The 16,280-nt window shown below is 40.5% G+C and overlaps 1 non-coding gene across 1 annotated transcript; it reads right to left on the bottom strand.

Moving 5' to 3' along the window:
• Nucleotides 1–375: 375 nt before the first annotated feature.
• On the bottom strand, nucleotides 376–482 carry LOC141650833 (small nucleolar RNA R71). The gene has a single exon (XR_012546845.1). It is a non-coding gene; the product is annotated as a small nucleolar RNA R71 (small nucleolar RNA).
• Between the last annotated feature and the right edge of the window lie 15,798 nt (nucleotides 483–16,280).

The raw sequence follows: 16,280 nt of genomic DNA, 5'->3' as shown, positions 1-16,280 counted from the left end.
ACAATGCCTAAGTTTTCATCACATTCCGTACCCACCGAGGAGAACCTACCCAATGGTACTCCCACACCAGAACATCTAACCGGAAATTTTATTGCCAAATCCGCTTTTATCCAATTAGTCAAAAGGAGCCAATTTGGGGGGATGCCTAGTGAAAACCCTCATTCTCATATGGAGACCTTTTGTGACTATTGTGATGCGATTTCTCAAACCGGTGTAACTCAAGACCAAATTCGATGGGTCTTATTTCCTTTTTCTCTAATTGGCACCGCGAAACAATGGTTGAAGGGCCTTGATAAGGCCACTCTCGGAATTGATTCTTGGAAGAAGTTGGCTCTAGCTTTCTACATAAAATTCTACCCACCGGAAAAGACTAACATGCTAAGAGCTCAAATTACGGGTTTTAAGCAAAGGGATGAAGAATCTTTGTACGAAGCTTGGGAGCGGTTCAAAGGAATTTGTCGCTCATGTCCTCACCGTGGACTTAGCGAATGGTTCTTGGTACAACAATTTTGGAACGGTTTATATAAAGATTCAAGAAACATTCTCAACATGGGATCAAATGGAATGTTCACCGAAGTTGATGACAATCAAACATGGAACAAAATTGAGGAAATGGCGGTCCATAACTCACAATATAGTAGACCTCGCAAGGCTACTAGAGGAGGAAAGCATGAAGTGGACTCCGTTACTCAATTGGGTGCTCAACTTAGTGCTCACATTGACACAATCAATTTGAAGTTTGAAAAAGCTATGGCTAGACTTGAAGAAGTCTCAAAATCACCAAAGCATCATGTTAATGCCATGACGGCATCTTCATCAATCCCAAGTGGGATATGTGAGAATTGTGGAACTTTGGGACATGACCAAAGTGAATGTAGGGGAACAATTGAACAAATGAATGCTTTCCAAGCATACAAGAGTGGTACCCCTTATTCCAACTATTACAATGAAAACACCAAATTCCATCCAAATCTCTCATACAAAAGCCAAAATGTTCAAAACCCTCAAACAACATACACCCCACCTCCCATGAGAAACCAAAATCAAAGACCCTTTTACAATCAAAACCAAGGTTACCAAAATCAAAATCCATACAATCACCAAAATGACCAAGGTTTTGATGTTCAAAAAGCGGTCCTCCAAATGCAAAAGAATCAACAAGAATTTTTCACTCAAATGTAAAAAGATAGTCAAGCAAAGGAAACCACCATCAACAACATCCTAGCTCACACCAAGATGTTGGAAACCCAATTGACTCAACTAGCATCTTCAAGCTCACAAAGACAAAAGGGGCAATTACCACCTCAAAGTAATCCCCCAAGACATGAAACGGTTAGTGCCATTCACTTGAGAAGTGGAACAAGGTATGAAGCACCAAAGAAGCAAGTTGAGGATGAAGTTGTGGAAGCTAGTGATAAGGAAGAAATTGTGTAAAACTCCAAAGATGGAGAATCATCAAAAGAAGAAATTTCAAAGAAAAATGAAGACAAGGTCAAGGAGAAGGAGCCCATTGTGATTAGACTTCCTTTTCCAAGTCGTCAAGCCAAGCCCAAATTTGATGACCAACTTGGAAAGTTTATGGAAATTGTGAAGAATTTGGAAGTCTCGATTCCTTTCACGGAATTAATCAATCACGTGCCGGCCTATGCGGAATACATGAAAGACATCCTCACAAAGAAGAAGTCGATCCGGAAACTTGAGACTATCGCCTTCACTAAGGTGAGTAGTGCAATACTTCAAGGGAGTTCACCTCCAAAACTAAAGGATCCGGGAAGCTTCTCAATACCGTGTACCATTGGCGACACCACGATCAACAAAGCCTTATGAGATCTAGGGGCTAGTGTGAGTGTTATGCCGTACTCGGTGAGTAAAAGGTTGGGGATGGGAGAGCTTAAATGCACCAATATCACACTCCAAATGGCCGATAGATCGACGAAGACACCATTAGGGATATGGGAAGATGTTCCGTCATTTAATTGGGAAGTTTTTCATCCCGGTGGACTTTGTCATTGTTGATATGGAGGAAGATTCCAACATTCCAATCATTCTAGGAAGACCTTTCTTACACACCGCGGGTGCGGTGATTGATGTGAAACATGGTGAGCTCACTCTAGAAGTGGGAGATGAAAGCATAACTTTTAATCTTGACAAGACTATGAGAGCTCCTCGTTTGCATGAACCGTGTTTCATGATTGATCATTATAGCCGGAAGGATGATAGGAAGAAGTCGGAACTCCAATGGAAGAAGAAAATTGAAGATGCTCCATTCAAAGATCAAGTGAATTGTGACAAGGAGAGCTTGCAAAGCTCATCAAAATCAAGCAAAGAAGAAGAGGATGGCCTCATTGGCCAAGAAAAGAAATTGGGAGAGTTGTCTCCATCAAATCAAGAGATTTTCAATGATCAACTTAATGAAGTTTGTGGTCTTTGGGACGACGAATTCGAAGGGATTTTTAATCCCTACATTGGTAATGCCATCGATCAAGACCGACAACAAGGGCCAAGGTCTATTGAAGAGCTTTATAACGATAATGAACAAGCTTTTGATTATTTCTTCAAGGTATTGAGCAACATCAACAACACCTTGGACATGCCCCCTTGACATCTCATCAAGAATGAGAGTTTGGTGGAGTCCTCCCTAAACCACCATTTGTAAATATTTCTAACTCCCTAACTCGCATTTCAGTTCTTATATTGCATCTTTGTTATTTTTGGATTTTTTTTATACTTTGATTAAGATAATTGTCATGTTTGAGAGAAGTGAGGGAGGGACTAATGATGTCAATTGATGTGTAGTGCTTTAGCTTAGTGTGGGGATGGCAATTGCCTAGGCTATCCATGCCTTAGTAGTGCCCCCACAATGAAGAACACAAGATATTTTGAAGAATGGAAGAATGACAAAGGATATGCATTGTACACGGATGGAACTGAATCCGGGTACAAAGGGGTCGAATCCGAGCGGATTCAGGAGAATCCGCCCATCTTCAGGCAATCCGGACGTGTTGGGTAGAAGACCTACGTCCCTCTGAGCTGAACTTTTGAAATATTTTTGACTGTAAGCGAATCTGGGCGTCCTGAATACAAATCCGCCCGTCTTTGAAAATCCGCCCGTCTTGAAGGGATGACGCCCGTCTTCTTGGCTGAGGAAAACAAGAAAAATCCCTGTAAAGGAATCCGCCCGTCTTCTGTATAAAACGCCCGTCCCGTGTCTGCGAATCCGAGCATCTTCACTGAAAGACGCCCGTCTTTAGGCGAGTTTTTCCCAACCCAGAAAAGGCAGAATCCGCCCGTCCCGAGCAGAATCCGCCCGTCTTGCCCCTGCAGTTCAAAATTTTTCGGGTTTTATAAACCCCCTCCCACATTCATTTCTCCATTCCTTCTTTCATAACACTACTCAAAAACATCAAAACCCTCATCCTCTCCATCACAAAAACAAAATTCCTCAACTACGTTCACCAAAATCAAATCAAAACATCCTTTTAACAACAAATCAATCACTCCTTTTTCAATAAAAATCAAAACCAAGCACAAAATCTTCAACCTTTGAGTCGATTTTTGAATTCATAAAGGCAAAGCCTTTCACCTTTAAATCGATTTGGGTACACTATAAATTGAATATTTTTCATTCTTTTCTTGGTTAATTCATCAATGGCAAGGACTAAGGGAGCAACAAAGGCAACAAAGGCAAAGGCACCAAAAGCAAAGACACTTTCATCAAGGCAAAAGGCTCTTCAAGCAAAGAAAGCATTGGCTATGGTGGTAGCAAACCCAAACTTGGAAGTGCAACAACAACAACAACCTTCTATGGGAGCAACAACATATACTACTCCGGAAATTGATCAACTTTTGCACTATCCGGAGGTAACTTTCATTTCCAAAACCCATAGAGACACTTTTGCCAAGTTTGCTAAAAAATCATTTCAATCCACCAAGTTTATTTGTGAAGATACCTTAGATAAGTTGGGTGTCCTTGAGCAAACTAGAGCCTTCTTTAAAGCAATGGGGTTGGAGAAATTGTTTGAATCAAAAGAATTGACATACCCCTCCCTTACCTTGGAATTTTTGAGTTCTTTGAAAGTCAACAAAGTTGAGACTAGGGAGAACCTCGAGTTTCGTCTAGCTAATGTTAGTAGATGCATCTCCTTTAGGGAAATGGGTGAAGCTTTGGGTCTTAGTGATGAACCGAGTTATTTTAAGAATGTTGAAAAGTATGACCCCAACCCTCTTTGGGAGGCAATTTTCGGAAGGAAATTTGAGGACTTTCATGCGAGTCGTGCTCTTTTAGTCCACCATCCGGGCATAAGAGTATGGCACAAGGTCATAGGAAACACCATCATTGCAAGAAAAGATACCAACCATTTCACCAAACTCGATTTTGTTCTTCTTGAGTCGGCTTTGAGCATTGGAAGAGTACACACCAAGCCTTTCAACTCTTTAAGGCTTTTGGTAGATAGATGGCTCAACATTGATTGTGGGAAGAAAGGCACTACCGTTATTGTGAATGGCGGCCTAGTCACTATCCTAGCTAAATACTTTCATCCTAACTTCAACAAAGATAACAAGTATGAGGCGAAAGAGGGTGGTCATCTTGTTGATATGCATACTATGATACACAAGTACAAGTGGGTTGCCCATAACCCTCTTGACACCAAGTATGGATGGCTCACTAGTGAGGCTAGATCATTTACTTTGCCTTCAAAGATTTGTCGTCTAAGCGTCCAGCGGACCAATTATCTACTTCCTTTTTCAAAAGAGGCCGAGTACATTATCCGACAACAAAAGGGTGAACTTGAAATGCCCTCCTCTTCCATTGTCACACCACCCTACCCTTTCGAGTACCAAGAGTTCAAGCCCGATGGAGTTGAAGCAAGAAATGATTATTTGACTCTTATCATGCAAGCAATGCACAAGCAAGCCTTTGAGGATCGGAAAAATGCTTACTTGGCTCAATATCCACCCCTCCTACACTTAGCTAGGCAAGGACTACTTGATCCTTCATGTCCTTTGCCTAGTTGGGCGGATAGAGAACTCCTTTTTCCGAGTGCATCTAGGGTTGTTCCGGGTGACAATGAGGTTGTCGGTAATGAAGAGGTTGATGATAACATTGATGAGGAAGCATGTGAAGAAGGAGAAGAGGATGATGAGCAAGATTATGAGCAAGGTGAAGAAGAAAGTGAAGAAGCAAATGAAGAGGGAAGTGGCAATGAGACCACTTCTAATGAGGAAAGTGATGGTAGTGATGATATGATGGAAGATTAGCAAGCTTTGGAGGCTCCTACCCTCTCAAGGTTTGTCTATTTCTCTCTTTGTTTTAATTATTTTCTTGATCATTGTTGGAGTAGTCCTAGCACCATAGAGGACTCACACCTCGGTACCATTGAGGTGTTCTCATTTTATTGCTCCCACCTTTCAAAATTCAAAATGACAAATTAGTTTCATGCATTGCATAGTGTGTGCATGAACTACACCCTTACTTAGGACATTAGCAATAGTGTCCAACTCGGTTTGGGGAAGTTAATGCATACACAACGGGAGGTAATCTAAATTATCCTCTCCGTCATAATAAAAAACTATGCATCATGTAGTGTAGATTAGTGTAGATTGCATTTAGTGTAGAAATCATGCATCATCTTTGCATAATTTCCCATCATTTTGGCCATTGAGGACAATGCCCATATTAGTGTGGGGATGGGGAATTCTAACACTTAACTCTTATTCAAAAATCCAAAAAAATTAAAAAATTTCGAAAATCCATAAAAATTTGAAAATCCAAAAACATGTTTCTTTCCTTTTGTAGTGTAATCTTGTATATATTGTCTTGTATATATTGTGTTTATCCTTGTTCACATTGATCGACTACGCCACATCCGAGACATGAGGATATTGAAGACCGCATGGTATGATCTTTCCAGTCTCCTTTTTCCTCTCTATGTTAATGACTATGTGGCTTTATTTTGATTGATGCGGTATAACAATGTGAACTTAGGACTTGCATTTAGTTTATATGTCATATTAGTTGATAGAATCACTTGCATTAGGATGTTTATATTAGTTGCATCATAGCATGTAGTTGCATTTAGATGAAAATATTTTGAAAAATGCCTAATTAGGAACTTTGACAAGAGCAACTAAGCCATTACAAATACTTTTTCAACTTAAGACTTTGCCTACTAGAATGGTTGTAAAACACCCTAGATAGTGTCATACTAGTGTCTTTTGACCCATGACCCAAAGCCTAGTCAAGGGTTTGCATGTGAGTCACCTATCCAACCCCGTGATGCGATGTGGACTTGGTTAACTTGTCTACGTGACCTTGATTGACCTTGTGGTAAGGCAACCCAAAAATACTTTCTATCAATAAGTTTGAAGTGCTCATTTCGAAAGTTTTGTCATGTGGAAGTAATTTAATGTCAAGGAAACCTCAAATGTTATGAATTGTTGAATGTTGAGAAATTTAATTGTTTTGATGGAGGCGTACCACTTCGATGTGCTTTGGAGAGGGATCCATTGAATTGGGCCCCCACACGGTTGTGAATTCGACCGCCCAGAGACAGAGTGACTATCACCCCGAAAAGCTAATGTCTAGAGGTTAACCGGTTGCCTAATAAGCGATTGGCGAAAGCAAAGGACACTAGCCCGGAAGGGACAAACCCCATCTTAAATTTTTGAAATGTGAAAGTTAAATGAGGTCAATTTTTGAATACTAGTCATATCCACCCGTTGTGTATAACGATTTGAGCATTTCATTCCCAAAAAGCCTTTTGTCAAGCCACTTTGTCGAGCTTGGGACGATCCATGACCTTTACTTTTGTAGAGAATTCGAGACTTGTCATGTCATATGCTACTAGCATCATAGGGATCTTCATTCCACCACCATCCGATCGCCCTTGACGAAAGCATTTGGAAATTGAGGACGAAAGTAGTCTAGTTTAACACCATTTGGAGGTGATTTAGTGCCATCCTCTTAGCCTTAGTAATTTGTTGGACTAGTATTTGTGAAGGATTACATGCTCTTAAATTTGTTCCTCTTTAGTGCCTCCGCCGCTTGATGAGGAAGTGGCTATTCCTTTGTAGATGCATCCATTATTTGATTTTGTGTGCTTAATGTTTGGATGTGTCGCCATTTTGGCAAGACCCACCTTGCCTTGCAAGAAGGCATCCTACCTCATGGTTGTCTTGTTGTGAGTTGAAGGGGCGGAGTGAGACCCGCTAGTTGTCTCATATCGGCTATGTTATTAGGTTAGTTTAAACAATGGTCCTAGTCTTTGTCACCTCTTTACTCGGGACGAGCAAAGGTTCGGTTTGGGGATATTTGATGTGACCATAATTAGCGCATATTTAGCCCCCGAATTAGCCTTGTTCCCATGCTTTTTAGTGCATATTTGGGTCATTTATTATCTTTAGTTCTTTGTTTTGCATATTCTTTGAGATTTTGATCCCTTGGTAGGAAAGGAGTAAGAATCTTGCATTTTCATGGCAAAACGAGACTAAATTGATCGAATCCAATGACCAAGCATCAAGGAGAGACAAGATTAGAAGGCCTTTGTACATATTATAGTAGATGAGCAATGTTGAGAAACGATCCTTGAGTCCCCAAGGAAATCTCCAAGGATTTTATGAAGAAAAGGGAAGAAAAGAAGAAGAAATATTGCTGAGGTACAATCCGTGCGGTTTCTCCACAATCCGCCCGTCCTTCACAAGCACAATCCGTGCGTTTTCCTCCAAAGACGCCCGGGTTAGCAGCCACCAGAATCCGACCGGATTCCCCAGAAGACGCCCGTGTTCCACCGCCAGAATCCGCCCGTCCCAACTCCAAAACGCACGGATTCCTGTACAGCACAATTTCGTCTTCTCCAAGCTACAAAGAAAGAAGCCCTTCCTTCGAAAAATACCGGCTCCTCCCTGCTCAATCTAAAAAGTGTAATTACTAGTTTAGCCCTTAGTTAACCCTAATGCATCCCCCTAATTTCCACTATAAATACCCCATTAGTCTAATTAGAAGAGCATGTTCTTCTTATCAATCCTTAGAGTAGTTAATACCAATCAAATCTCTCTTTAGTTTTGTAATCAACAATTAATCAAGTTTTAATACAAGTTTTATTTCCTTAATCATCCTTTATTTTGGGTAATTGAAGATTATTTGGGTTATTATTGGGAGATTGACAACCTCTCAATCAAGCATCAAGTACTTCTTTTATCTTTGCTTTATTATTGGAATCATTAGTAGGTATAATCCTCTTAATCCCTTTTTAATTATTGTTAATTACTTTCATTTGTTCATCATGTTTCATTTTGTTGGTATGATTGACAACCTTGCTAGCATGATCAACATGATAATGAGTGAGTAGTCTCTTAGCTAGGGTTAATGGGTGATTAGGGAAAACCAACATGGGGAATAATTCATGCTTAAATTAATATGCTTTTATGATTTATTTGCTTGCTTGTTTTGATCTCAACTCATGCACATGTTATGTTTGATGAAATGCGAGCCTATGAATCCTTGCATTTTTTACCCGTCACCTATCTTTTCAATGAGACTTGTAAGACATAAACCAACTCGAGTCTCATTAGACCATGCATGTTGTTGAGTAGGGAAGATTAAGTCGACTTGTAGGTGTTGTACAATCTAATCGATTCGGCTCCGGGACCCAAACTTTCCTAGGATTGTAAGATATAACCCAACTCAATCCATCATAACAATAATTGCTTGGTTATAGTTTGAGAACATGTTTGTATGATCAATTCCCATGATTCCCCTATGACCCCATGACACCCTAGTGCTTTTTATCAATTGTTTACAACCCTTTTAATTCATCTTGCTTGTTTATTTCCATTGCTATTTTAGTTAGTGACCTTCTACATCAACCCAAATTGTGACACCCCTAAGACACCACTAGTTTCAATAGAAATCTCATCTCAATTCCCGTCCCTTGGGATCCAACCTTTACTTGCCTCTTTACTAATTGTAGAGTTGTTTGTGAAGTTATAAATTGTGTTTTGATTCGGACGTGACCCAACGACAATATCTATTCAATTGTGAACACGAAACGGACCGATCAGGTGGTTTTTGGAAGGTGCAAATACTGGGTATCTACGGTAGGTGTAAAAACCTGTCCAAATGGTCCCCTCCGGGTCCATTTCGATTTTCGACATTTGTCGCACAAATGCTTATAAGTCTTATATTTAATTATCTGACTGATCGGTCCGTTTCGTGTTCACAATTGACTAAGTGTGGTCGTTGGGTCACGTCCAAATCAAAACACAATTTATAACTTCACAAACAACTCTACAATTAGTAAAGAGGCAAGTAAAGGTCGGATCCCAAGGGACGTGAATTGAGATGAGATTTCTATTGAAACTAGTGGTGTCCTAGGGGTGTCACAATTTGGGTTGATGTAGAAGGTCACTAACTAAAATAGCAATGAAAATAAACAAGCAAGATGAATTAAAAGGGTTGTAAACAATTGATAAAAAGCACTAGGGTGTCATGGGGTCATAGGGGAATCATGGGAATTGATCATACAAACATGTTCTCAAATTATAAGCAAGCAATTATTGTTATGATGGATTGAGTTGGGTTATATCTTACAATCCTAGGAAAGTTTGGGTCCCGGAGCCGAATCAATTAGATTCTACAACACCTACAAGTCGACTTAATCTTCCCTACTCAACAACATGCATGGTCTAATGAGACTCGAGTTGGTTTATGTCTTACAAGTCTCATTGAAAAGATAGGTGATGGGTAAAAAATGCAAGGATTCATAGGCTCGCATTTCATCAAACATAACATGTGCATGAGTTGAGATCAAAACAAGCAAGCAAATAAAACATGAAAGCATATTAATTTAAGCATGAATTATTCCCCATGTTGGTTTCCCCTAATCACCCATTAACCCTAGCTAAGAGACTACTCACTCATTATCATGTTGATCATGCTAGCAAGGTTGTCAATCATACCAACAAAATGAAACATGATGAATAAATGAAAGTAATTAACAATAATTAAAAAGGGATTAAGAGGATTATACCTACTAATGATTCCAATAATAAAGCAAAGATAAAAGAAGTACTTGATGCTTGATTGAGAGGTTGTCAATCTCCCAATAATAATCCAAATAATCTTCAATTACCCAAAATAAAGGATGAACAAAAGAGAGATTAAGGAAATAAAACTTGTATTAAAACTTGATTAATTGTTGATTACAAAACTAAAGAGAGATTTGATTGGTATTAACTACTCTAAGAATTGATAAGAAGAACATGCTCTTCTATTTAGACTAATGGGGTATTTATAGTGGAAATTAGGGGGATGCATTAGGGTTAACTAAGGGCTAAACTAGTAATTACACTTTTTAGATTGAGCAGGGAGGAGCCGGTATTTTTCGAAGGAAGGGCTTCTTTCTTTGTAGCTTGGAGAAGACAAAATTGTGCTGTATAGGAATCCGTGCGTTTTGGAGTCGGGACGGGCGGATTCTGGTGGTGGAACACGGGCGTCTTCAGGGGAATCCGGGCGGATTCTGGTGGCTGCTAATCCGAGCGTCTCTGGAGGAAAACGCACGGATTGTGCTTGTGGAGGACGGGCGGATTGTGGAGAAACCGCACGGATTGTACCTCAGCAACATTTCTTCTTCTTTTCTTCCCTTTTCTTCATAAATTCCTTGGGGATTTCCTTGGGGAGTCAAGGATCCTTTCTCAACATTGCTCATGTACTATAATATGTACAAAGGCCTTCTAATCTTGTCTCTCCTTGATGCTTGGCCATTGGATTCGATCAATTTAGTCTCGTTTTGCCATGAAAATGCAAGATTCTTACTCCTTTCCTACCAAGGGATCAAAATCTCAAAGAATATGCAAAACAAAGAACTAAAGATAATAAATGACCCAAATATGCACTAAAAAGCATGGGAACGAGGCTAATTCGGGGGCTAAATATGCGCTAATTATGGTCACATCAAATATCCCTAAACCGAACCTTTGCTCGTCCCGAGTAAAGAGGTGACAAAGACTAGGACCATTGTTTAAACTAACCTAATAACATAGCCGATATGAGACAATTAGCGGGTCTCACTCCGCCCCTTCAACTCACAACAAGACAACCATGAGGTAGGATGCCTTCTTACAAGGCAAGGTGAGTCTTGCCAAAATGGCGACACATCCAAACATTAAGCACACAAAATCACATAATGGATGCATCTACAAAAGGAATAGCCACTTCCTCATCAAGCGGCGGAGGCACTAAAGAGGAACAAATTTAAGAGCATGTAATCCTTTACAAATACTAGTTCAACAAATTACTAAGGCTAAGTGGATGGCACTAAATCACCTCCAAATGGTGTTAAACTAGACTACTTTCATCCTCAATTTCCAAATGCTTTTGTCAAGGGCGATCGGATGGTGGTGGAATGATGATCCCTATGATGCTACTAGCATATGACATGACAAGTCTCGAATTCTCTACAAAGGTAAAGGTCATGGATCGTCCCAAGCTCGACAAAGTGGCTTGACAAAAGGCTTTTTGGGAATGAAATGCTCAAATCCTTATACTCAACGGGTGGATATGACTAGTATTCAAAAATTGACCTCATTTAACTTTCACATTTCAAAAATTTAAGATGGGGTTTGTCCCTTCCGGGCTAGTGTCCTTTGCTTTCGCCAATCGCTTATTAGGCAACCGGTTAACCTCTAGACAATAGCTTTTCGGGGTGATAGTCACTCTGTCTCTGGGCGGTCGAATTCACAACCGTGTGGGGGCTCAATTCAATGGATCCCGCTCCAAAGCACATCGAAGTGGTACGCCTCCATCAAAACAATTAAATTTCTCAACATTCAACAATTCATAACATTTGAGGTTTCCTTGGCATTAAATTACTTCCACATGACAAAACTTTCGAAATGAGCACTTCAAACTTATTAATAGAAAGTATTTTTGGGTTGCCTTACCACAAGGTCAATCAAGGTCACCTAGACAAGTTAACCAAGTCCACATCGCATCACGGGGTTGGATAGGTGACTCACATGCAAACCCTTGACTAGGCTTTGGGTCATGGGTCAAAAGACACTAGTATGACACTACCTAGGGTGTTTTACAACCATTCTAGTAGGCAAAGTCTTAAGTTGAAAAAGTATTTGTAATGGCTTAGTTGCTCTTGTCAAAGTTCCTAATTAGGCATTTTTCAAAACTTTTTATTTAAATGCAACTACATGCTATGATGCAACTAATATAAACATCCTAATGCAAGTGGTTTTACCAACTAATATGACATATAAACTAAATGCAAGTCCTAAGTTCACATTGTTATACCGCATCAATCAAAATAAAGCCACATAGTCATTAACATAAAGAGGAAAAAGGAGATTGGAAAGATCATACCATGCGGTCTTCAATATCCTCATGTCTCGGATGTGGCGTAGTCGATCAATGTGAACATGGATAAACACAATATATACAAGACGATATATACAAGACTACACTACAAAAGGAAATAAACATGTTTTTGGGTTTTCAATTTTTCAAATTTTTATGATTTTCGAAAATTTTCAATTTTTTTGGATTTTTGAATAAGAGTTAAGTGTTAGAATTCCCCATCCCCACACTAATATGGGCATTGTCCTCAATGGCCAAAATTATGGGAAATTATGTAAAGATGATGCATGATTTCTACACTAAATGCAATCTACACTAATCTACACTACATGATGCATGGTTTTTGTTTATGACGTAGAGGATAATTTAGATTACCTCCCGTTGTGTATGCATTAACTTCCCCAAACCGAGTTAGACACTATTGCTAATGTCCTAAGGATGGGTATAGTTCATGCACACACTATGCAATGCATGAAACGAATTTGTCATTTTGGATTTTGAAAGTGGGAACAATAAAATGAGAACACCTCAATGGTACCGAGGTGTGAGTCCTCTATGGTGCTAGGACTACTCCAACAATGATCAAGATTAATAAAAATACAAGGTAACAAGACACAAACTTCTTTTCATGAAACTTTGAAAAATAAAGAGGAGAGATGAGAAAACTTCACCTAAACTTAGGTGGGTGCCTCTCGCCCGCTCCACCTAGCTATGAAGTAGTCTTCTAGACATCGGCATCATCTCCCTCTACATCGCTATCCCAAATCTCCTTTGAAGCATCACTCAAACTTGGGTCCATGAATTCGTCTTCTTCACTCTCAAGCTCCACCGTGTCTCCTCCACAAGAATTGCCACTCCCCTCCTCTTGTCTCCCGTTCGCCCCTTCATTAGCTCTCTCCGAATTGGGGAAGAGCAAATCCATTTGAGCCCATGAGGGAAATGCTCCTTCCTCACTAAACCGTCCTCTTCGAACCATCTCGTGATATTGAGGATAGAGTGCATAGTAAGTGTCCACGGAGGTTTCGTATTGACGGTAGTGTAAATCTTGTAAGATTCCCGTGACAAAGTCATCACGGGGGAGGATGAAGGGGTTTGGATGGTTATACGGTTGGTAGGGAAAAGGGTAGGGAGGCACTTTGATCTTCTCACCTTGAGTTTGTTGTTGTTGTTGTTGTTGTTGTGGTGGATTTGGAGGTGGTGGTGCTTGCCTTGTTTGACTCGGGATGAGGTAGGATGGCATTGGAGACAAGTGTCCTCTTCTTGGGGAGATACGTGGTAGGTCGGCCATTGGAAGATAAATCGGATCGCTTCCTTTTGTTAACCACTTTATCCGCTTATCAACCCCCTCAAGGGTTATCCAATGGTGGTGAATAAGAAGAAGATCTTCGTTTATCCTAGTGTTTCCCAAGAGAGGAGCATACTCATTATTCTCATTAAATCTCGGGTTGAAGTGCTTTGCAAGCCTAGTAATGAGTCCTCCATTCACTATGTGCTTCATTCCATCATCGTCCCCATTTCTAAACTTTGCCCATTTCTCTAGCAATACTAGAGGTGCATTGAAGTGATACACATTTCTTCCTTGAATGTTGAGGTAGGATTCCATAAACACAAGGTCTAATTGGTTCACGATGGCCGGATCTCGGCGGGCAAGTAGAGTGCCCGAAAGAAATCGATATGTAAGCCTCAAGATCAGATTTTGGATATGAAAAGCAAGACATTCGTTGGTGTGAATGAAATCCCGGCCCGTCATGGCCCTCCACAAAGGTTCAACACTATACTTCTTGGGTTTCGATGTTCGGGTAGGCGAAACATCGAGCCCGAGTACATTTGCGAATTCTACAAGGGTCATCATCCTAGAAACATTCTCCAACCTAAATTCTATGCATATTGTTTTGTTCAAGGTTGTAATCTTCAAAAAGCTCAAAAATTCAAGCACAAGAGATCGATAAGTTTGTTCATACATGCGAAAAAGGGTTGAGAGACCAAAAACTTCAAAGAGAGCTTCCACTTGGTGATAAATCCCAAGTTTCCTCAAGGTAGCATGACATAAAAACTTAGTGGGAAGAATATTCTTACTTAGAAGCCGGTGGAAGACTAATCTTTGCACATCATTGACAAATTCCACATTTGAGAAGTCATCAAGCCTTGTGAGATCTACAATTTCTTCATGCTCCCTTCTTAATGTGTTGACATGGGAGGTAGAAGAACTTCCCTTCATCCTTGGTCTTCTTGCATTCCTAAAAGAGGATCTCCTTGGTGCCATTCTTTGATTATTGAGCTGGATTCTTTTGATTTGTGAAAGGATAAGGATGCTCCTTGTTGATTGAGTGTTGCCTTTGGAAACCCTAGAAAATTGGGGCTTTTTGATTTTGTGGGTTAAGAGAGTGATTTGGATATGTATGGGAGTCATAAGGAGGTGGGTTTTATAATGCAAGTGGAAGGAGTAGTGATGTGTCACTATATGTGTGGTGAGGTGTAATTTAATTAGGAAAAGTCGGGTCAAAACACCGTGGGAGGACGAGCGGATTCGAGCAGAAGACGCTCGGATTCATGCTTCTCGGGACGGGCGGATTCTGGGTAATACGCCCGGATTCTGTCACAGCTAAATTTCCAAAAGTTGACGCCTCAAAGACGGGCGTCCCGAGCATGAGACGTTCAGATTCTTTTTCATCGGGACAGGCGTCTTCTTCTGAAGGCGGACGGATTCCTTTACAGCGATTTTTCTTGAAATGCACAGGTAGAAAGACGGGCGTCTTTCTGCAAAGCCGGCCGGATTCTTCAGGACGGGCATTTTACCTTCTGGGACGCTCGGATTCACCTTCAGTCCAAAAATCTTCAAATTCTCAGCGTAGCAGGACGGACGGATTCTCCTCAGAACGCCCGGATTCCAGCAAGACGGCCGGATTCCAGGGAACACACTCGTGTTCAGGCTGTGAATTCATCCTTTGACTTTCTCTCCTCTCTTAGATGCGTCCCCACACTTGAAAATTGGTTCCTTCCTTCATTCAAAATTCATTAGTAACCCTCCCTCACTTACGCTCATGAAAAGAGTTCATGCTAATTATTAAAAGAAATGCAATAAAACAATAAATACAAGTTAGAGGGTTAGTATATTTACAAGTGGTGGTTTAGGGAGGACTCCACCAAACTCTCCCTTTGATGGTTCTTTCAAGGGTGAGGAGGCCCGAGGTAGGTGACCTCGACCTCTCCAATAAACGCTCCCTCATAGTATGGCTTCAACCTTTGACCATTTACCTTGAACTTGCTTCCATCTTCCGCCTTGAGTTCGAAATCTCCATATTTTCCAACTTCGGTTATCACATAGGGACCCATCCATCTAGAGTTCAATTTTCCCGGAAAAAGTCGGTAGCGGGAATTGAATAGAAGGACTTTGTCTCCTTTATGCAAGGCCTTTTGTCTAATTCTCTTATCATGAAGCAATTTCGTTCTTTCTTTGTAAATCTTTGCATTCTCATAGGATTGTAGTCGGAATTCCTCCAACTCTTGGATTTGAATAATCCTCCTTTGACCGCTCAATTTGAGATCAAGATTAAGTGCTCGGATTGCCCAATAAGCTTTGTACTCCAATTCGATTGGCAAATGACATGCTTTTCCATAGACAAGCTTGTAAGGGGAGGCTCCTATGGGAGTCTTATAGGCCGTCCTATAAGCCCAAAGAGCATCATCAAGCTTTGTGCTCCAATCTTTCCGAGTCTTGTTCACAACTTTCTCAAGGATTTGCTTGATCTCTCTATTTGAAATCTCAACTTGACCGCTTGTTTGAGGATGATATCCCAAGCCGATTCTATGTTGGACACCATATTTGGTCAAAAGAGATGCAAGCTTCTTCTCATGGAAATGCGTTCCTCCATCACTTATAATTGCTCTAGGAACTCCAAATCTTGGGAAGATTATC

The sequence above is a fragment of the Silene latifolia genome, chromosome 3, assembly GCF_048544455.1.
Source record: "Silene latifolia isolate original U9 population chromosome 3, ASM4854445v1, whole genome shotgun sequence".
Taxonomy (NCBI): domain Eukaryota; kingdom Viridiplantae; phylum Streptophyta; class Magnoliopsida; order Caryophyllales; family Caryophyllaceae; genus Silene; species Silene latifolia.
Note: the sequence above shows the minus strand (reverse complement) of the source record. Positions and strands in the feature narration are given on the sequence as shown.